The 22,840-nt window shown below is 30.8% G+C and overlaps 1 pseudogene; it reads left to right on the top strand.

The window, feature by feature from the left end:
- The window catches only part of LOC110647562 (G-type lectin S-receptor-like serine/threonine-protein kinase RLK1), a 33,983-nt pseudogene extending 17,275 nt beyond the window's left edge, over positions 1–16,708 (top strand).
- Positions 16,709–22,840: the final 6,132 nt, after the last annotated feature.

The following is a 22,840-nucleotide window of genomic DNA, read 5'->3' as shown; positions in this document are numbered from 1 at the left end:
ACTGCCAACATAGTCTCCATTTCTTTAATTTTTAGGAACATAGGATTATGAGATGAATCTGAAACTCCAGCTATAGGGACTTCTTAATTATGCATGAGCATAGGAGCTTCAGCACTCCTCGCCCAAGCAACGACATTATCAATAGTAGCTTTAGAAACTACTCTACTAGAATGCATACCTGTCTCAACCATTACAAATTAAGAATCAATTAATGACTAGTGGGAAAAAAACAAAAAAATCCAAGAAAACAAATAACAAAACAATGTTATTAGAAATAAGAAAATTAGCCAAAAATGATTGGCTGGGATTCTTGGGTCAGTGAATGGTCCTAGTATTGCCTGTAATGAGAAAAGAGGTGATGCCAGTAACCTAAACAAGACTACTCTGATGCTCAAGTCAGAAAATACCAAAGAAAGAGCAAATAGTGAAAAGTTATAATAGAATAGAATTGCGTACCTTGGTAGCTGTCATGGACCGTATTTACAGGGTTGAATATGATGGCTTTTTTACCCTGTTCAAGATTTTCCAACTCATATCCAATCATTTTCTTCAATACGTTGCAGAAATGTCACTTACAATATAGCGATATTCTTGGTAGGAACATAGTACATCCTATTAACATGCATCTGACTTTTAGATTACCTGAACATCCTATCTTGTCCAAGCTTTCTTCATTCCATCTAAATTTCTTATCTCTTGTCCGAACATAGCATCTTGGCCAAAGACCTTGTGTTTTATCCATATCATGTCTTGACCAAATATCCTTGCCTTATTTGAATATCCTTGTTTTTTTTGGACATCCTTGTCTTATTCGAACATCGTGTGCTTGGCTATAGAAATCTGGATAAGATATGAAGTTCCCTTAAGATTATCTCATATTTTAGGGCATACTATATCAACAAGAAATATCCTTATTGGAAATGGAAATTAAGAACTGATTTATTTCGTTACTAAATAACAATGAATTTTATTAATTTATAGAAAGAAAAACCCTTCCCTTTTCAAATTAGCAAAAGATTTTACAATTGATTGCTAATCAATTGCTAATTTGCATTTATAAATTGCTATTGCTTTTCTTTCCTTTTATCTCTTTCATTTTCATTTTCATTTTCTCTCATTCTTTTTTTTCTTCTCTTCTCTCTCGTTTTCATCATTTTCTTCCTCATATTTTTCTTAATCTATTTTCTTTCATTTTATTATTTATTAGTAAATTAATAAATACAAATTTTTGTAGTAATTTATTTTATTGATAATTCTTTTTTTATTAGTAATAAAAGAATAATTTTTACAAATGTATTTTTTATTAGTAATTCTTTTTAGTAGTCATTTTTATTAGTACTTTTAATTAAAATATATTTATGGTAATGTTTTACTTAAAAATTTTTAGAAGTAGTTTGTTTTCGATAATATTTTATACTAATTGTTGTGTTTTTTTCTTATTGATAATTTATTTTTAGTATTTTTGTTACAATTTATTAATGCTAATTTTTTTATTTGTAATTTATGTTAGTAATTTGTATTTTAAATAATATATCTATAATGATTTTTAGTAATAACTTATTTTTTTATTAGTAATTTATTATTTTAATGAAAATTTATTTTTCTTTTTTTGAATTTTTTAAATTAGTAACGGATTAATAACAGATTGAAATTTCATTATTAAATTAGCAACCGATTGAAATTCCATTGTTAAATTAACGTTGCTAATTTAGCAACTGGTTAAAATTCTATTATTAAATTAGTAACGTATTAAAATCTATGACTAATTAATTTTCATTATTAATTTATTGCTAACTAGCAATGAATTTAAAATTCGGTTGCTATTCTAATTAGCAACAAGCAATATAACAACATAATTTTTTTCGTATCTAATCTACCACTAAAATGAGTTAGCAACAGAATTTTTGAGATTAATAATGAAAAAATCCATTACTAAATTGTATCTTTGTTGTAGTGAGTATGACCATTTGAAATGTTCTATTTGTTTCTAAAAGCTAGTGGAATTTATTGTCCATTTCTATTTAGTTCAATCAATATACCATAAGATTTTCCACTATTTCCATTAGAAGTAGATGGCAAACTGCTTCAATGAAATGAAGGAGACAATGGAAAAGATTGGGATTATTTATATGCTTTTTCACATATAGACACTAAAGATGATGCTTGACTTTGCTTTTCTTTACAATCTAGTTCCTTGTTCATAGGCATATTGTTAGGATGACTTTCATGGACGGGGGCGGTGCTAAATTGCATGATGTGGGCTCAATTGACCCACAAAATTTTCTTAGTTTTTCTCTCATATTTTTAACTTATGTTTTGAAATTTGCTATTATAAATAATAAAGTAAATTTAAACAAACTAAAATATCAAACTATTTATACAATTAATTTAATAAATTATCATTACAAATTTATTATCCTATCCACTCTATAATGCAAAAAAAAAATCCTATAAAAATTCAATTAGATTTATTAACAATTTATTTTATCTTATTTTATTTATTTCTTTTATTTATATTAATTAGTTTAATTTTTTAATTATAAGAAAAATTATTATATTAAAAAATTTTACTTAATAGTTTTTTTTTTTTACTCATTAACTCAAATTCTTAGCTCCGCTGCCGTTCATGAACTAGAAATTCAAGTTGTGTATATGTAGAATATATATTTTCATGGATGTTTAGTTTCAAAATCTTAATATGCATATATTTGTCTTTGCCTATGTTAAGTTGCAATAGATCAATTGTTGGCCTTGTGATCCTAATTCGATGTTATAATAAGGAGACTAAAGACAAATTGCTAATGCCAAAGTGACATTGAATCAAAAGATTAAGAGAAGGAAAGAAAACCTATTTAGAAAACTTAAATTTCTTGATTTTTTAAAAATTTAAGTAAACTCCTAATTAGTAATTTGCAAAAAAAAAATTCCTAAATGATAAACTTTACATGAAAGGATGTAATAATATCTTAGAATTGAAATAAAACTATTACTTGAATTTGAGTTGATTTCTTTGCATTGAGTAAATAAATTATTAGAGGAGGCTTTAGGCCCTAAAAAACAAATTCATCACAATTAATTAATTATAGCTTAAATTTGAGATAATATTTAAGATTTGCCTCCAAATTTATAGTCAATGCTTCTACTTATTCTTATGACGTTATTTCTCTCTTGTAGCCAATTCAATTCACAAGCATCACATTTGAACCAACATCTCAAGCATAATAAAGAACAAGGTACCAGTATATCAAGAACAGGCTACTTCTTTCATTCATTAGTCACAATCGATACAATTAAGTTGGTTGTCCATACATCACTTGTAGGCAGAGGGGAACCTACAAGGAGTAGCGGGACAAGTACTCACCATGCCAGTGGCTAGCTATACCGATCGCTCTATGGTAGTCAACTAGTCCCTCCCCCCTAAAGAGTATTAGGAACACAATGAGGTGTGATAGGAGGAGACATCACTATACTTGAGCCATCACACCCCAAAATTACATAAATAGAAAATAATTACAAAATATCCCCTTTAGTCCCTGAAATTTATATATTACTACTTAAACTTTCTCTTTTTCAATTGTTATTTTATTTTATTTTATTTTTCGCTTTGTACTTGTGGAATTGTGCCCATGGACTGCAGCTTGAAATGCATTTAATAACTATATGGACAATTTTTTCTTTTTTTGTTAATTTTATGCATTTTAATGGGTTGTCATCTGTTTTGCTAATTTATCAGTCTCACTTTGTAGATTATTAATTGGAGTCTCGAGGAAAGAATGTGATTCTCAGGTAGCTAGTTATCTAAGCATCAATTGATTTTTTAGTGCTCTAATATAGAGGGTAAAAGGTGACAATATATTGGATATTTTAGTGCTTTCCATTTATTAAATTTGTGAAATTTATAATTTAATAATGATATCATTTTCTCCAATATTTTATTTATTTTATAGTGTTTATTTTTAAATTAATAATAATAATAATAATAATAATAATAATAATAATATTTTGAGAATTAGTTGGTAGAATTGTGATTGGCTAATATATCCTTAGAATTTCAAATTAATGGCTTTACTATTGTTTTTTATTATTAGTGGCAAAAATTTTGATTATTAGTGGAAAATCAACTGTTGTAATTTATTATAAGTTTTAGTGGCAAAATCTAATTTTACCGCTAATATGAATCATGTTGTGGCTCAAAAATTGCGAATAAAAATATTTTTAGTGGTCTTTTTTTTTTTTTAATTATTAGTGGGAAAAAATACTTTTGTCACAAAAAATATTATTTTATGACAATGTGATAGTTTGGTGCAAACATTTTGCAACACACTTTAGCTTTTGTCGCTAAAATTTTTTGTGGCGAAATTAATTAATTTAGTTGAAATTTCTCCCTACAAAAAGCTAATGGACATGTATATATGCGCGAATGATAATGCAACAATAAGAAAGATTTTTCCAAATGTCATTAATTCTTCCTTAAATAAGAAAAACCACAAAATTTCTTAAGTTGTCAAGTCTTTGGCTTTTTGGTAAAGTTATTATCATATAGCAATTGAGGAGAAAGGTGTTGAGAAGTTATAGAAATTTTCTTTAGAAAAATTTCCTTTTATCAAGTGCAGTATTTTTTGTAATAAAAATATTAAAGAAAAATTTATTAACTACATAAATTCAAATGCCATCGTTTGTTCATCATTTTATTGAAATTTTTTAATTTTGGACAAATTAAATTAATTTTTTTAAAATCAAATAAATTTTATCTAATAGTCAAATTAGAATTTGGTAAACTATATTTAATTCTTGAGATTTGATGAAACCTTATAATTTAGTCCATATATTTTCAAAAGTACATAATTTAATTCCTGAGATTTGATAAAACCTACAACCTAGTCTTTAATTTAAACTTAATATTCAAATAGTACAAAAATATATTATTCTTTATGTCACGATCTGATCTCACGCACCGGATGGATACTAGGACCTGGGTCAGTATAAAACTTTCAAGTCCTGTGGTAAGCCTAAATGTTCCCAAATCCATAATTAGGACAAAAAACTAAGGCCCAATATGTGAATAAAATAAAATAAAATATTAGATTTTTATAGAAAAGATGGACATAAACCCGGTAAGAGTAAAATTTAATCAATTAAATTTAAAAATCTAATATTGACAAAAAATGAGAGTTATTAAATTAATGAAGCTAGATTAAATTAATTAATTAAGATTATGAAAATTAAATATAATTATTAAAAAGTCAAAATATAATGATTATTAAAAAGACCAATTTTGGTAAAATGGCTACAACTTGAGCTACACAAATGCAAATTAAGTGATTCCAAAGCCAAATTAAACATAAGACATAAACCTACAACTTTCATAAAGGAAGTATGGCCAAGTTGATTTTGTATCTTATCCAAATTTATGAGGGAAGTTAAAGTACAAATTCTAAAATTTATGGAACAATCACAAAATGACTTGAATTGTGATTTGTATTTAACACTAATGGTTTGATGAATATATATACCATGTGAATATATGATTGGGACTTATGGTCCCACTATGATTGGAATGCTACATATGATGTGATGATGTGATAATGAGAACATTGAATGACTAAAAATGTTAAATTGCTTATATATGCCTAGACATTTGTGTGTGGCTTAGATAGATCAGCATGCTAAGAAAGGACGAGTTTAGCAGTACTGCCTATGGCTTTTAAGCCCAATTATATTGCATACCTGGTAGACATTTATATGTCCTATGGTATAAAGGCCCGAGACACCAAGTGTCCAGTGCTAGTTATGATATTTCCACATCTATGATTATTTTGGCTCTTAAGCCATTAAATTGCATACCGGATAGACACTATGTGACCGATGGTATGACGACCCAAGATACCGAGTACCCAGTGCTAGTAAAACCTGCGTTTCCAGTCTAGTCAATTCTGTTATAGGTTGCTTGGGCATTAAAAAGAGTTAAGAAGGTTAAATATTAAACAAATGAACAGGAAAAAGATCCCAATGAAACAATTATTTCAAAGATCAACAAAATGTGAAATGACTCACAATTAATTAGAAATACATAAATCTTATGTTACTACAAATATAAAATATTTACTTTTATTTGTATAGTATATTTTTATTCTATTATTGAACCACTAAGCAGAAATGTTTAGCACGATGGTTTCTTCTCGTATAGGTTCAGAAGATAAGGCCCAATAGAGGTTAGACAGGGATTGTTGGGCATAGATCTGTAGTAGAGTCATTGTTACCTCCACTCACCATTTTGGTATAATGCAAGGGCCCTCACATGCATGATTTTGTACTTGTAATTAGGTACATAGTTGTAAATTAACTTTTGAGTTGTAAAACAATTACGTACATATTGTAAATTAATGAAATGTAAGAAATTCATGTATGAAAATAATGGATGGAATGGATTATTTGTATGAAATTATGGAAAGTGATTGAGATGTTAGATTTATGTGTTGAGATTAAGATGAAATTTTAAACAGGTAACTATTTTAACAGGGCAAATATCAATAAAATAGAGGAAACTCTGGTAGTTTCTCTGTTTGAAAATAATTAATTTAAATGTCAAAATAGACTTAAAGTTTATAATGAATAAAACAAGATATAAGAAGGTGCTCCAGCACATAATGTGATATTCCTTGCTCGGCTACATCGTAGATCGAGTAAGGGGTGTTACATAATAAACCTGCAAGGGAGGAAGCAGGCTATTTTGAAAAAGAAATTCTCCTGTAACCTAGAAAAATAGGGTGAACAACAGTGAGCGTTCGACTCACAGAGTAAGATATTGATTTTAAATACAATTTCTATAACTATCTAAAGTTAATGCATCCCTAAGGATAAAATGCAACATCTTCACACAATTCAAATAAGTCAAGTTATAATCATAGCAAAGGCAATATGGAGCACTCACACACCTGTGTGTCAAATCCATACTCACACATATATGTATGGTAGCTGATCTCCTATACAACTTTCTTAGTTTCAACGTCTACCAGTGAGATCAACTCAAAGCCAGACTTTCTTTTAATATCCAAATGCGGGGGCCAACAAGATCAACTCGAGCCGTGCCTACCCCGATTTATCCATAATAAGGATAAGGTCCCAGCGAGTCAAGCTTTGGCTGTGTCTACCCGTCCTACCCATATCTATATACACACCACATGCACACCAACTCACACACGCAGCTTCAGATCGCCATTAAACAATAACCACATCAATGTCATTAAATACAAATGAAATACAAGGCATGCCTAACCAATAACTATGTACATATATCTATAAGTGATGTATGAACATGCCTTAAATACATAATAATATTGAAATTATAAGTAAAATCAATGTCTATTCACAGTACTTCACAAGTCACTGCAGCGGTTAAGTGGAGGAGGAAGGATAGCCCGGCTCACCTAAACAATTACATTATAAATTTTATTAGTACTAATTCAAAACAAAACTTTAAAGAGACAAAAGACGTCCTAATTTATGCTGAAAATTCGGCAGAGTTTTCCCTATACTTAGGATCTATCCAACTTGTAAAGTGGTTCAAATAATACTTCTAAATTACAAATCCCATATCTATATCTCATCAACATCATGTGGCCTCTCCTGGGCCCTCTAAACCAGGCAAAAATCACAAAATTAAAAAAATTATATTTTAGCCTCTAAAACTCAAATGAGCTCTAAAAATTCTAAAATTTTTGCCCCGCGGTCCTTAACAAGATTATAAGACTATTGCAAAAAGAATTATAATTTTCTAATCACCCATGAATATTTTATAAATTTTTGTTCTAAACTCGATACTAGTTAATTAAGGAAACTTAGGGTTTAGGTTTACCTATGTCGATTCTGATACTTGAAATACGTCAGCAGTGTTTAAAAATGCTAGGATTGACTATAATATTGGCTACGTTCTAGGATGGGTTGCCGGGCAGTCGAATTTGGCCAACAACTCGATCCCAGCACCGGTGAGCTATCATCGATCCGATCCCACCTAAATTAAGCCTAAAAATTATTAATAATTATCATGAAATTATTTTTAATTTTTGAAAATTGAAAAAGCTCAAAAATCTCACTAAGAGATCTGGACTGTCCGATTATCGCCTTTTTCAAACAGTGTCCAATCAGAGTAGGGCCGATCCCATCTAGAAGGTTTCATCGCTCTTAGTCTATCGGTGGTCTTGAATTTCTAGTCTGACGATCAGATCGCTGGAAAAGTGATCGAAAAGCTAAAAAACTACCCATTTTCTCTCTCCTCGATATGCGTGAATCTGGCGACCATAGGAGTTGCTACTGGTTAGAGACTATTGCTTGGGCCAAGAGATATCGATCTGGACTAGTGGGTTCACTAGTCACTTGCTAGAATGGCAAAATTTTGGCCAGTCAACATCCCTCTCTCTCTTCTCTCTCTCTCTCTCTCTCTCTCTCTCTCTCTCTGTGTGTGCCACCTGTCGTCATTCATGGCTTTTCAACACTGGTGCTGGTCGTCAGGAGTCTAGTCAACAGTTGGACAGAGCTCATGGTCGAAAATCATGGAGGGAAAAAGGAAAGAAGAAGGGGGAGGGCAGAGAGAAAACGTGAGGATAGGGGCCCGGGGGGCAGGGGGGAAGAGGTTTAAAAAATTATGTTTTAGCCCATAAAACTAACATTTTACAAAAATCACTTAAACGAGCTCTAAAAATTCTAAAATTTTACCCCGTGGTCCTTAACAAGATTATAAGGCTATTGCAAAAAGAATTATAATTTTTTAATCACTCATTAATATTTTATGAATTTTTATTCTAAACTCTATACTAGGTAATTAAGGAAACTTGTTCGAGTTTACCTATGCCTATTCTGATGCTTGGAACACATCGGTAGTGTCTGAAAATGCTAAGATCGACTATAGTACTGGCCTCTAGAACAGCCTGCTGGGCTGACGAATCTGGCCAATAACTTGATCCCGGTGCCGGTGAGCTATAATCAATCCAATCGCACCTAAATTAAGCCTAAAAATTGTTAATAATTATTATGAAATTATTTTTAATTTTTGAAAATTGAAAAAGCTCAAAAATCTCACCAAGAGATCTAAATCGTCCGATGACACCATTGGAGCGGGGCCAGTCCCATCTCAAAGGTTTCGTCACCCTGAGTCCATCGATCGTCTCAAATTTCTAATCTAACGGTCTGATCGCCAGAAAAGTGATATGAAAGCTCAAAAACTACCCATTTTCTTTCTCTCGATATGCGTGAATTCGGCGACCATAGGAGCTGCCATTGGTCAGAGACTATTCCTCGGGCCAAGAGGTATCGATATGGACTAGGGGAGGGGGGGGGGGTGTTCACCAGTTACTGACCGGAATGACCAGATTTTGGCTGGTGAACTTCCCTCTCTCTCTTCTCCCTCTCTTTCCTTTCTCTCTCTCTCTGTCTCTCTCTCTGCCACCTGTTGTCGTTCATGGCTTCTCCGGCACTGGTGCTGGTCGTCAGGAGTCTCGTTGACAGTTGGATGAAGCTCATGGCCAGAAATCATGGAGGAAAAAAGGGAAAGAAGAAGGGAGAGGGCAGAGCGAAAACGTGAGGATGTGGGCGAGTGGGGGGGGGGGGGGGGTGTTCTGCTGGGTTTCAATTTTGATTTTTTTTTTCTTTTCCTTTTCCTGTTGGAACGTCCCTTCAACAACGATCATTGTTTTTTTTATATGAATATTATATTAATATAACTTAAAATATTTAACCTATTTTAATGTTAAAATAATATAAAGCATAATATACTAAAACAATAATGTAAATACACTTAAAATTTTACCCTTCCGTAAATAATAAATTTAAGAATGATTTAAAAAATAATCTTAATATAATACAGAAAAAATTAAAAGTTTCAATTAATGTAATATTTACAATATAAATGGTAAATTAGAATTTTTATTTTTTAATAATCAATAAATTTCAATGCACTTGAAATAATAATAATAGCTATAAAATCAACAATTAAACTAAAATATTACATCTAATATAATAAGTTTTATTTAATATACTTAGCTCAAAGTAATAATTAAACAAAAATTTAGTTTAATACAATAATAAATAAAGATTTTAAATTTAATTTTTAAAATAAAATAACAAGATAATAATAATAATAATAATATCATAAAACATGCTTAAACAATAAAATAATATGAGAATAATATTAAGAATTATATCTTTATATATAAAAGAAAATTCAGGTTGTTGCACTTTACAAAAATTAATTCTTCTTCCTATCAACATTTTTTTCATAATTGTTTGAAATTTTTCTTAAGTTTTTTTAAAATCTTAATATGCATATATTTGTCCTTGCCCTGTGATCCTGATTCGATGTTATAGTGAGGAGACTAAAGACAAATTGCTAATGAAAAAGTGACATTAAGTCAAAAGATTAAGAGAATGAAAGAAAACTTATTTAGAGCATGTTTAGCACTGCATTTGAAAGTTTAAAATTGTTTTTTTAATAAAAGTACCATTTTAAATGCTGCTAGAAAAAGCAGTTGAAAAAAGTTATTTTGTTATTTTAGTATTTTTAAAATTAAAACTTATCAAATTAATTTTAAATTATTTTTTAATACTCTATAACTAGTATATCTAAAAATTTGATTTTTTCAATAGCAGTTCTAATAACAATACCAAATAGACCATTAGAAAATTTAGATTTCTTTATTTTTTTTTAAATTCAAATGAACTCCGAATTAGTATTTTAAAAAAAATCTAAATAATAAACTTTACATTAAAGTATGTAATAATATCTTGGCATTGAAATAAAACTATTACTTGAATTTGAGTTTATTTCTTTACATTGAGTAAATAAATTATTGGAGAAGGCTTTAGGCCCTAAAAAACAAATTCATCACAATTAATTAATTATAGCTTAAATTTAATATAATATTTAAGATTTGCCTCCAAGTTTTGCTACTTATTCTTATAACATTATTTCTTTCTTTTAGCCAATTCGGTTGACTACTTCAATTTTTTTTTACACTTCGTACTTGGTGCTCCATGGATTGCTGCTTGACATGTATTTAATTACTATTTGGATTTTTTTTTAATAATTCTTTGCATTTTAATGGGTTGTCATCTGGTTTGCTAATTTGTCATAGTCTCACTTGGTAGGTTATTGATTGGAGTCTGGTGGAAATAATGTGATTCTCAGATCGCCAGTTATCTAAACATCAATTGATTTTTTAATGCTCCAATTTATGGATGAAAAATGACAATATATTGGATATTTTAGTGCTTCAATTGATATGTACGTGAATACTTTTCTTCCCATATATTAAATTTGTGAATTTAATAATCTAATAAAGATATCATGTTCTCCATTATTGTATTTATTTTATCTATGATTCTTATATCAATTGAGATTTGTATAATGTGGATTTTAAATTATTAATAACATGTATAAAATTAAATAATAATAATAATATTTAAAAAATTAGCTTGTAGAATTGTGATTGGCTAATATATCCTTAGAATTTCAAATTAATGGCTTTACTATTATTTTTTAGTTTTAGTGGCAAAACTTTTAATTATTATTGGGAAATCAACTGTAGTAATTTACTATAAGTTTTAATAGCATTATCTAACTTTACCGCTAGTATGGATCATTTTGCAGCTCAAAAATTCCCATTAACAAGGCATTGTTTTTTTATTATTTTTTTAGTGGCAATTTTTATTTTTATTATTATTAGTGGGAAAAAATATGTTCATTGTTTTGTGGCAATGTGGTAGTTTGCCTCAAGCTTTTTGCGACACACTTTTGTAGTAAATTATTGACAATTTTACTTTTTGTTGCCAAAATTTTTTGTGGTAAAATTTATAATTTTAGTTAAAATTTCTCCCTAAAAAAAACAAGTAGATATGTATATATGCGTAAATAGTAGTAAATATGTATATATGTGTGATACGCAATGCAAGAGTAAGAAAGATTTTTCCAAATGTCATTGCTTCTTCCAAAAATAAGAAAGACCACAAAATTTCGTAAGTCTTTTGAGTCATTGACTTTGTCGTAAAATTAGTTATCAGACAGCAATTGAGGAGAGGTTATGAGAAGTAGAAAATTCTCTTTAAAAAAATGTTCCTTTATTAAGTACAATATTTTTTTTTGTAAAAAAAAATAATATTAGGGAAAAATTTACTAACTATGTCTTTGTTTGTTGCTCATTTAATCCAAATTTTTTAAATTTTGGATATTAAACTAAATCTTTCAAAAATTAAAGAAATTTTATCTAATAATAAAATTAGAATTTGATAAATTATAATTTAGTTTCTGAAATAGTGAAGCCTTAGAACTTAGTGCATATATTATCAAAACTACATAATTTAATCTCTAATATTTGGTAAAACCTACAATTTAATATCTTAATTTAAACTTGATAATTAAACAGTATAAAAACATATTATTCTTTACAAAATTAATGCTTCTTCCTATTAAGAATTTTTCATAATAGTTTGAAAATTTTCTTAAGTTTTTAAATATATTATTTTTAGATTTTAATCAATAAAATTTTATTTCTTGAAATGAAATAAAAAATTTTTACACTAGAAAAATAAAGATCCAATCAGTTTGAGTTTACAGGCTGCGACACAATCCGTGAAATTTCTCCTTCGAATTTTTGATCTACGAGTTTTTAATGGCCATGAGTTTGTTTGGGGACAAGCTGATGGAGGGAGAAATTCCCACTTCTTGATTGGTTTTCTGTACAATTTACACTTTTTTTTTGGTTAATTCAGTCAATTTACTTAAGCATTAATTGGGCAGTTAAATTCTTGACCTGGTCTTAGAGAAAAAATTTCAATGAACCAAGTGGGAAACTTCTTTCTTCAGATGTCGTTTTCCTCAAAATTTCGTAATCTTTAAACTTTCACTTATTATTTTTCTTAATATCTTTAGACTTTGAACTGATTACGGCTATGCGTTCCTATCACCAACATTTCTGAAACTCTCATAAATTCTTGCTTCCTACTTTGAATGATTCCATCTTAAAGTGGACTGGAGGGAGCCTTGATACAAAGGCCTTCCCTTTTATTTTTTTTAGCCTTCTTAATAAAAAAAAAAAAAAAATACATTATACGATTTTATTTTTTTATGAAAAATAATTTCATAAAAAATATTTTTATAGAAAAAATATTTTTTATAATAATATTTTATATTATTTAATTATAATATTAAATTAATAATATATATAAAATATTTTTACATTTTAATAAGATTATTAAAATTAAAAAAAAAAAGAATAAAAAGAGAAAGTAATTTTTTTTTAAAAAAAATAACTTAATTTTCTCTTTTAATTATATATATAAAATTTAATGAGTTTTAATTTAATAATATTTGAGTTATTTTTAAAATTATGAGGTCTCAAATTTCAATTATATAAAAATATATAAAATAATTTAAAACTTCTTTTTAATTTTTTTAATAATTTTCATAATAAAAATAATTTATAAAATTGAAATTGAAAAAGTGATGACTGAAATTTTAAAATACTAAATTTATTCTATATTTAATATTTTAACTTTGGAAATGTATGATTTTATTGGTCTATGTTTTTTACTTGATAAATTTATATATTTACTATTACTTTTTATTTATTTATTTTAACATATTAAATCTCACAATAACCGCATTGATAATATACTATAATTGATATTTTTAATAAATTTGTAATTTCAATTGAAAATATTGATTGTCAAGTAAATATTTAATAAATTATAATCATTCTGGAAATTTTAATTTTATATTATTTTTAATTTTTTTTAGTGTACATTGAACATATTTTGTTTTATAAATAAAAATAAAAAATTTATATTACATTTATTTCACCAAAAATATTTTCTGACTAAAGTGAAAATCAAATTATTTAAAAAAAAATATTTCTTAAAAAGAGAAATTTATTATTATTTTTTAAACTTTAATAATCTTATTAAAATATAAAAATACTTAAAAATAAATATATATTATTAATCTAACATTACAATCAAATAATAAAAAATATTATCGTAAAAAGGTATTTTTAAAAAAAATATTTTTTATAAAAAATATTTTCTATATATAAATTACTTTTTCATAAAATAAACATAGTCTTAATTTATATATTAGTAAACCAAAGTTAAATTTAATTAATAAATTATATATTAAAGAAATAATCTTTTTTTTTATTTACCTTTATTATTTATAAATATCAACGAATTTTAATTTGGCATCCAAAATTAAAGGCCTAGCTCTGCCACTCAACATATAGCCCATCCAATTTTACAGACCCAAACTCTGCTTCTGCAATGGCTTCTTCTCTTGCTTGTCTTCCTTTCTTACTTGCTTTTGCTGCCATGTTTATTGCTTGCTCAAAATAAAGGTAATATGGGGGTGGGAGACTCCCTAACTGCAGGTCATAAGAGAGCGCAACTATGGCTTTCTCCTTCGGGGGATTTTGCTTTTGGGTTTCGCCAACTTGTGAAAAGAGATCTTTACTTGCTCGCTATATGGTATAACAAAATTCCTGACAAAACCATAGTCTTGTATGCCAAAGGAGATGACCCTGCACCAGTATGATCCAAGCTAGAGCTAACTGCTGATCGTGGGCTGGTTCTTACTAGCCCTCAAGGCACAGAGATTTGGAAAGCTGGTTTCAATTTGGGGGATGCTGCCAATGGTTTCATGAATGATACAGGAGATTTCATACTATCAAATTCAGCCTCTGAAATTTTATGGCGGAGCTTCGATCATCCTACTGATACATTGTTGTCTGGACAGACACTGAACAGCTTGTTGCCGGGACAGATACTGGACAGTGGTGGCCAAATGCTTTCTTCTAGACTAACAGAGACCAATTTCTCTCGTGGAAGGTTTCAGTTTCATTTGATTGCAGATGGGAACGCTGTGCTTAATACCATCAATTTGCCTACTGGTTTTGCATGTGAAGCATATTTCTGGAGCAATACTGTAGATTCTGACCCATCAAATGCTGGGTTGCGTGTAGTATTCGATGAGTCAGGTTACCTGTATGTGTTGCGAGCAAGCGGTAAACGAGAACTCCTCATGACAGGAACAGTTGCCCCAGCCGCAGAAAATTATCACAGAGTAACTCTCATTTTTTACGTGGTTTTAGTCCAGTATACGCACCCCATGAATTCCACTGGCAATGGAGGAAATTGGTCTATTATTCGCTCCATGCCAGATGATATCTGCACTGATCTCACTGGACTAAACGGAACTGGGCCTCGTGGTTTTAATGGTATCCGCCAACTTAGCAAAGATCAGCGACCAACCTGTAGCTGCCCACAAAGATTTTCTCTACTTGATCCCAATGACGATTATGGCGGCTGCAGACCCGATTTTTACACTCAATTTTGCGAAGATGTGTCTAATTCTCTAGAAGATTTTGATTTCTTGGAGCTGGAGAATACTGATTGGCCAACATCTAATTACAAGATGTATACACCTTATAATATCGAGGAATGTCAGAAGGCTTGCAGCGAAGATTGCTTCTGCAATGTAATTGTGTTTGTAGGAGGAACATGCTGGAAGAAGAAGCTGCCACTCTCAAATGGTAGGCTAGATGAAAAAGTTAATGGAAAGGCATTTATAAAAATAAGAAAGGATAATTCTACACGAAGAGAACCTCTTTCGGGACCTCTTCCATTCCCCTATGAAAAGAAGAACAAGGATAGTTTGGTCCTTGCGTCGTCTGTGCTCTTAGGAGGCTCTGTGCTTATCGACTTGGTATCGAGTTTTTCTTTTTTCTTCTTCTCCCACAACAAATCCTAAAGGATCCCTCAAGGTATAGAAAGAGCTGCATAATCCAATTTGCGGGGCTTTGGCTTCGAGGAGCTCTTTATTGCAACAGATGGATTCAAAGAAGTGGTAGGAAGGGGATCTTTTGGCAAAGTTTATAAAGGGGTATTAGAAATGGGTACTAAAGTTCCAGTTGCAGTCAAGAAATTGGACAAAATATTTGAAGAAGTTGAGAGAGTTCAGGACTGAAGTTAAAATGATTGGCCAAACCCACCACAAGAATCTAGTCCAGCTTATGGGATTTTGTGATGAGGGACAACATCGATTGTTGGTATACGAGTTCTTGAGCAATGAAACACTAGCAAACTTCATTTTTAAAGAGGCAAAACTCAGCTAGAGCCAGAGGACCCAGATAGCATTTGGAATTGCAAGAGGACTTGCATACCTACACGAAGAGTGTAGCACTCAAATCATTCATTGCGATATAAAGCCTCAGAATATTCTGTTAGATGACCATTATGATCCCAAGATTGTCAATTTTGGATTGGCCAAGCTTTTGCTGCTGGACCAGAGCCAAACGTTTACTGCTATTAGAGGAATGAAAGGGTATGTTGCACCAGAATGGTTCAGGAACATGCCAGTCATAGTAAAGAACGATGTGTACAGCTTCAAGGTCTTATCGTTGGAGATAATTTGTGGTAGGAAATGTGTAGATAAGACTGGGCTTACGATTGCTATGAAGATGGAATAATAAGTGCTTTGGTTGAAAATGATAAGGAAGTCATGAATGATATGAAAAAGCTTGAGAGGTTTGTGAAGGTGGCTATTTGGTGCATTCTGAAAGATCCTGCTCTAAGACCAACCATAAAAATGGCAATCCTGATGCTTGAAGATTTTGTTCAAGTTGCTGCTCCGCCGTGTCCACGCCCATTTACCACTATAGTTGGTTGAAAAACCAGTTATGCTGACTGACTGGCTCTCTGCATCTAAGTTTTTGCATATTGTAATTTAATTGCCTTTACATCTGTTAGAAGAAAGAATACAAGTAATGAAGGAAAGGATTGTGTATTTATCTGTGTATTATTTACAGAGATATTACATCTATTTATACATGAAAATATGAGCTAATTTAGACAAGAATAATAATTACTATAATTATGCTATAAATCTCCTATAATCATGCTAATTGATGTAATTATGCTACACAAATCTCCTATAATCATACTAATTGCTGTAATTATGCTAACACTCCCCCTCAAACTCAAGGTGGTAGCACATGTGCCAACTTGAGTTTGCTTAAGAGATCCTGAAAGTGAGCGGGAGGATACGTTTTGGTGAATATATCAGCGGTTTAGCTGACAGAAGAGACAGGAATCAAACATATGGTGCCATGAGCAACATGATGACGTACAAAATGACAATCAATTTCGATGTGTTTGGTACGCTCATGAAATACATCATTATGAGAAATCTGTATGGCACTTCTATTATCACAATGAAGCATTATGACAGAAGAATGAGTGATACCCAAATCAGTTAATAACCACTGTAACCAAAGTAATTCAGATGTAGCATCAGCAAGAACACGATATTCAGATTCTGTGCTAGAACGTGCAATAACAGTTTGCTTTTTGCTACGCCAAGAGATAAGAGAATTACCCAAGAAGAAACAATAACCAGTTGTAGAGCGACGATCTGTCAGATCACCAGCCCAATCAGCATCAGAGTAGCCAGATAATACTAGGGAGGAGGTAGCGGAAAAGTGCAAACCATGAAAAAGAGTGCCTTTGATATAACGAAGGATTCGAAGTACTGCAGAGAAATGAGTTGAGCGAGGAGCAGACATAAACTGGCTGACCAGATGAACAGCATATGAAATATCAGGTCGAGTAACTGTGAGATAAACAAGACTCCCGACAAGCTGTCGATATAAAGTAGGATCATCAAGAGGAGTGCCATCAAGAGGTGTAAGTTTGCAATTGAGCTCCAATGGGGTTGATACTGTTTTGCTATCAGTGATGCCTGCTCGAGAAAGTAAGTCGGATGCATACTTGGCTTGAGATGGATAATAGCCATCAGAATTTTGAGAAACTTCAAGACCCAAAAAATAGCTGAGAGAACCCAGGTCTTTCATTTCAAAATGCTGATTGAGATAATGTTGCAACTCTAAAATACCAGATGAATCATCTCCTGTTATTATCATTTCATCAACATAAAGCAACAGAATAACAATACCACTGTCAGTTCGACGAGTGAATAATGCAGAATCATGTGGACTAGAGAGAAAACCAAGTTGAACAAGAGTGGAACTAAATTTGGCAAACCAGGCCCTGGGAGCTTGTTTTAATCCATATAAGGCTCGCCGAAGTTTGCAAACCTTATGAGGAGAATGATAACCAGGAGGAGGATGCATATAAACCTCTTCCGTTAAATCACCATGAAGAAAAGCATTTTTGACATCCATCTGGAAAAGTTTCCATTTACGAACTGCAGCAATAGCTAAGAGACTGCAAATAGATGTTAATCGGGCCACTAGAGCAAAAGTTTCTTCATAGTCGATACCATACTCTTGAATGTACCCTTTGGCTACTAAGCGAGCTTTGTAGCGTTCAATAGTTCCATCAGAACGGGTCTTGATTTTGTAAATCCATTTACAACCAATAGGGGTCTTATTTGGTGGAAGATCAACTAAATCCCAAGTATGAGTTTTCTCTAAAGCCTGAAGTTCGTCAGGGTCAGTACTTGCCTCACGATAAGAATGAGGCTCATGAAGGGTTGCAATAGTAGAGTAACAGTGAAAATCAGAAAGATAATGAGGAGTTTCTCTTACACGGGTAGAATGACGAAGAGTAGTGCTAGGAGGAGATGTAGGCGCAGGTACTGGATCAACAACTAGTGCAGATTCAACAAGGGCAGGTGTAGTTGGGCTAATATTGAGCACATCACAATCACCTGGATCAGGACTTGGAAACAACTCTTTGGAGGAGTCAGTGAAAACTAGAGAGTCAGTATTGATAGAGTGATGAAATTTGGAAAAAGAAGAAAACATAGTATTATCTCAAAAGGTAATATGATGAGAGATGCATAACTTATTAGAAATAGGATCCCAACAACGATACCCTTTGTGTTCAATGCCATAACTAAGAAAACAACATAGATGAGCACGGGGTTCTAATTTGGTATGTTCATGAGGTTGTAAAAGAACAAAAGAAACACATCCAAAAGGTTTAAGTATGGAATAGTCAGGAGGTTGTCCAAACAACTTTTCAAAAGGAGATAAATTATGAAGAACCAAGGTAGGAAGACGGTTAATAATATAAACAGCATGAAGAGCTGCTTCTCCCCAAAATTTTTCTGGACATGAGGCAGAAAGAAGAAGAGTACGTACAGAATCAAGAATATGGCGATGCTTGCGTTCGGCTCGCCCATTCTATTGAGAGGTGTGAGGACAAGAACGTTGAACAATGGTGCCTTGTTGACTAAGAAACTGAAGTAAAGAAGAATCCCAATATTCCATGGCATTGTCTGTTTGGAGAATTTTAATGTCACAAGAGAACTGAGTTTTAATCATTTTTGCAAATGTGATGTAAATTTGTGATAACTCAGATCGATATTTCAAAAAATATATCCAAGTAAACCGAGAATAATCATCAATAAATATCACAAAATAACCAAAACCATTCATTGAAGAAATAGGAGAAGGACTCCAAATGTCAGAATGAATTAAACCAAAAGGAGTGTCTGAAATAGTATTATTATGAGAAAAAGATAATGCAGGTTTTTTTGCAAGCTGACAATTTAAACAATTAAATTACTCAAATTTAGTAGATCCTAATAATCCATGAGAAATTAAAGGTTGAATTTTACTGGCAAAAGCGTGACCAAGACGAAGATGCCATTGGTGAATGGAGGAATTAGGGATTGTAGTTGCAGACACAAATCTCTGAGGAAGATGTAAAGATGCAAGCTCAAATAATCGACCCACTCTGCGACCCTCCCCAAGAATCTGTCCCGTTTGTGGATCCTGTACCTGGACACCATGGGGAGAAAAAAATAACATTTAGTCCTTTTTCACACAACTGACCAACAGAAATAAGATTGAGTGCCAAATTAGGGATATAATAGGTGTCAGGGAGATGAAGATTTGAGGTAGACACGTGACCAGTATGTGTGATGTTCATTTTAGTACCATTTGCAGTATGGATTGGTGGTAAGGAAGATACAGGTTTTGCAGAAGACAAGAATTTAAGATTAGTGGTCATATGATTACAACATGCAGAGTCAAAAAGCCAATAAGAATTACCCGGAGTGGCAGACATGGCAGCAGGAGAATTAGAAGAGATAACCTGTTTGAATAGTGCCTCATGATCACTCATGGTGATGGCAGTAGAACCCTCAGTAGCAGTAATAGCAATGACAGAGGAAGATCCAGGCTTTGAGATATTCTTGAATTTAGAATGCCCTTCTTTTGGTCTTGGAGGGCGTGTGGGACAATGTGCAAGAATATGATCGTAACCATGACAATATCTGCATTCTATAGTAGGACAATATGCAAAAGCATGACCAATTTGATTATAATTCTTACAGAGTTGATTGCCAGATTTCTGATGTGAGGATCGAGTAGTTGCAATAGGTTTTGAAATATCAGATTTCTCCATTGATAACAAGATGAGGAGAAAAAAAATGACAGGAATGAAAGAATGAACCAGAACAAGTTGTAGAGAGAGAAGAGAGACCCTAGAAGCTAGAAATAAAAGCTTTATGGCTCTGATACCATGTTACAAGAAAGAATACAAGTAATGAAGAAAATGATTGTGTATTTTTCTGTGTATTATTTACAGAGATATTACATCTATTTATACATGAGAATATGAGCTAATTTAGACAAGAATAATAATTACTATAATTATGCTATAAATCTCTTATAATCATGCTAATTGCTATAATTATACTACACAAATCTCCTATAATCATGTTAATTGTTGTAATTATGCTAACAACATCCTTGATTCCTTTCTAGTCTATTCTAGTTTAAGAAAATTTTAAATAAATCATAAAGTTTGTCCCGTTGCTGATGGGAATATAAATATAATTCTACAGAAATTTAGCAATACTGATTTTATTTCAAGCAAAATTAAATGTAAGTGATTTGTTTATAAAAATTGCAGTTTAGTGACAATATTAAAATTAATTTATGTCCATAAATTGCATAATTTTGATGCATATTCTTTTATTATATATGAAATATTAAATAAATAAATTCTAAATAGTCTTAATATGTAACAGTTAAACAATAATCTCTTTACTATACATCGGATAAATTTAAAATTATTCTTCTTTGAAAAATAAATTAATTCACATTAAACACGAATAAAAGTAATTAGTATATATATATATATATATATATATATATATATATATATATATATATATATATATATATATATATATATATATTTGTTACTTGTTTGATTCCCACGTCCTCAAGCTATTCTAAGTGAAATCCGAAAGCTTTTGAGAAGAATTTTACGGGTGAAATTTGACGGGGCAAACCAAGGCAAAAATATGAGTATAAGTGTGCTTTAATTGGGTGTGCAAAGGTCTTCTCTATCTCTCGTGGTTTGTATTTTTTACTAACAAATTAATTGTTTATACAATTCCTTTATATTTAAAATATGAATTTATGTATATAATTTATTGTTATAATCGGACAGCCTAGTTGGTATTCTGGTAGGGAAGTTTCGAATTCTAGTCTCTTAATCCACCTCTTTTAATTAGTCAACTTTTTGGTGAGATAAGGAGAAAATAGTGGTAGGTAGGTTTTGAATTCTAGTCTCTTAATCCAACTCTTTTAATTAGTCAATTTTACGGTGAGAAAAGGAGAAGATTACCTCTAATTATATAGCCCATTAATTATAAACAGTCCAACATATTTTCGTTGAATTCCGAAAAAAAAATCTATAAATTTCCAATATAAATTAATAATATTTTTATTGCTTATTGTCAAAATCTACCATTCTTTCCGTTGTATAAAAAAATAGTGTTCAAAATCTACTAAGAAATTATCTTTCAAGGGCTTTCACTTGTGTTAAAAACCTACCTCCTCCGTTTGATGGTGCTTTTCATGGAAAATTTTCTCTACACTTAAGCTATTGTAAGGTTGGGACATGATAACTGTGATGGGTCAATATATAAGATAGGTGAGATTTACAATATATTGAATAATTTATTGCTTCAATTGATATGCAAGTGTATACTTTTCTTTCCATAGATTAAATTTGTGAACTTTATGATTTAATAAAGATATACTTTCTCCAATATCTTATTTATTTTATTCATAATATAATTTATAAATTTCTTGTATTGATTGAGATTTGTATAGTGTACATTTTAAATTATTAATAACATGCATAAAATTAAAAAATAATAATAATATTTTGAAAATTAACTTGTAGAATTGTGATTGGCTAATATATTCTCAGAATTTCAAATTAATGGCTTTACTATTGTTTTTATTATTAGTGGCAAAAATTTTGATTATTAGTGGGGAATCAACTATTGCAATTTGCTATAAGTTTTAGTGGCAAAGTCTAGTTTTACCACTAATATGAATCATTTGGTGGCTCAAAAATTGTCATTAATAAAGTTTTTTTTTGTAATATTTTTAGTGGTGAATTTTTTTTATTATATATGGGGATATATAGGGTGAATTTTTTTATTATTATACAAGAGAGTATCCCTTAGTGCATGATGTTTGCGGATGATATAGTTTTGATAGATGAGATGCGAAAAGGAGTCAATAGAAAGCTAGAGCTTTGGAGAAGTATTTTAGAGTCAAAGGGCTTTAAGTTAAGTAGAACGAAAATAGAATACATGCATTGCAAGTTTAGTGAAGGCCAAACTGGTGATAGGGAAGTAGTTAGTTTGGATGGAGTGGTACTGTCCCAAAGTAATCACTTTAAATACCTCGGCTCAATCCTTTAAGTAGATGGGGGATGTGAGGAGGATGTTAGTTATAGGATTAAAGCCAAATGGTTGAAGTAAAGACGTGCCACGAGAGTTTTATGTGATTCCAAGATTCCC

The sequence above is a fragment of the Hevea brasiliensis genome, chromosome 16, assembly GCF_030052815.1.
Source record: "Hevea brasiliensis isolate MT/VB/25A 57/8 chromosome 16, ASM3005281v1, whole genome shotgun sequence".
In the NCBI taxonomy this organism is placed as follows: domain Eukaryota; kingdom Viridiplantae; phylum Streptophyta; class Magnoliopsida; order Malpighiales; family Euphorbiaceae; genus Hevea; species Hevea brasiliensis.
This window is presented reverse-complemented; position numbering and strand designations above follow the sequence as displayed.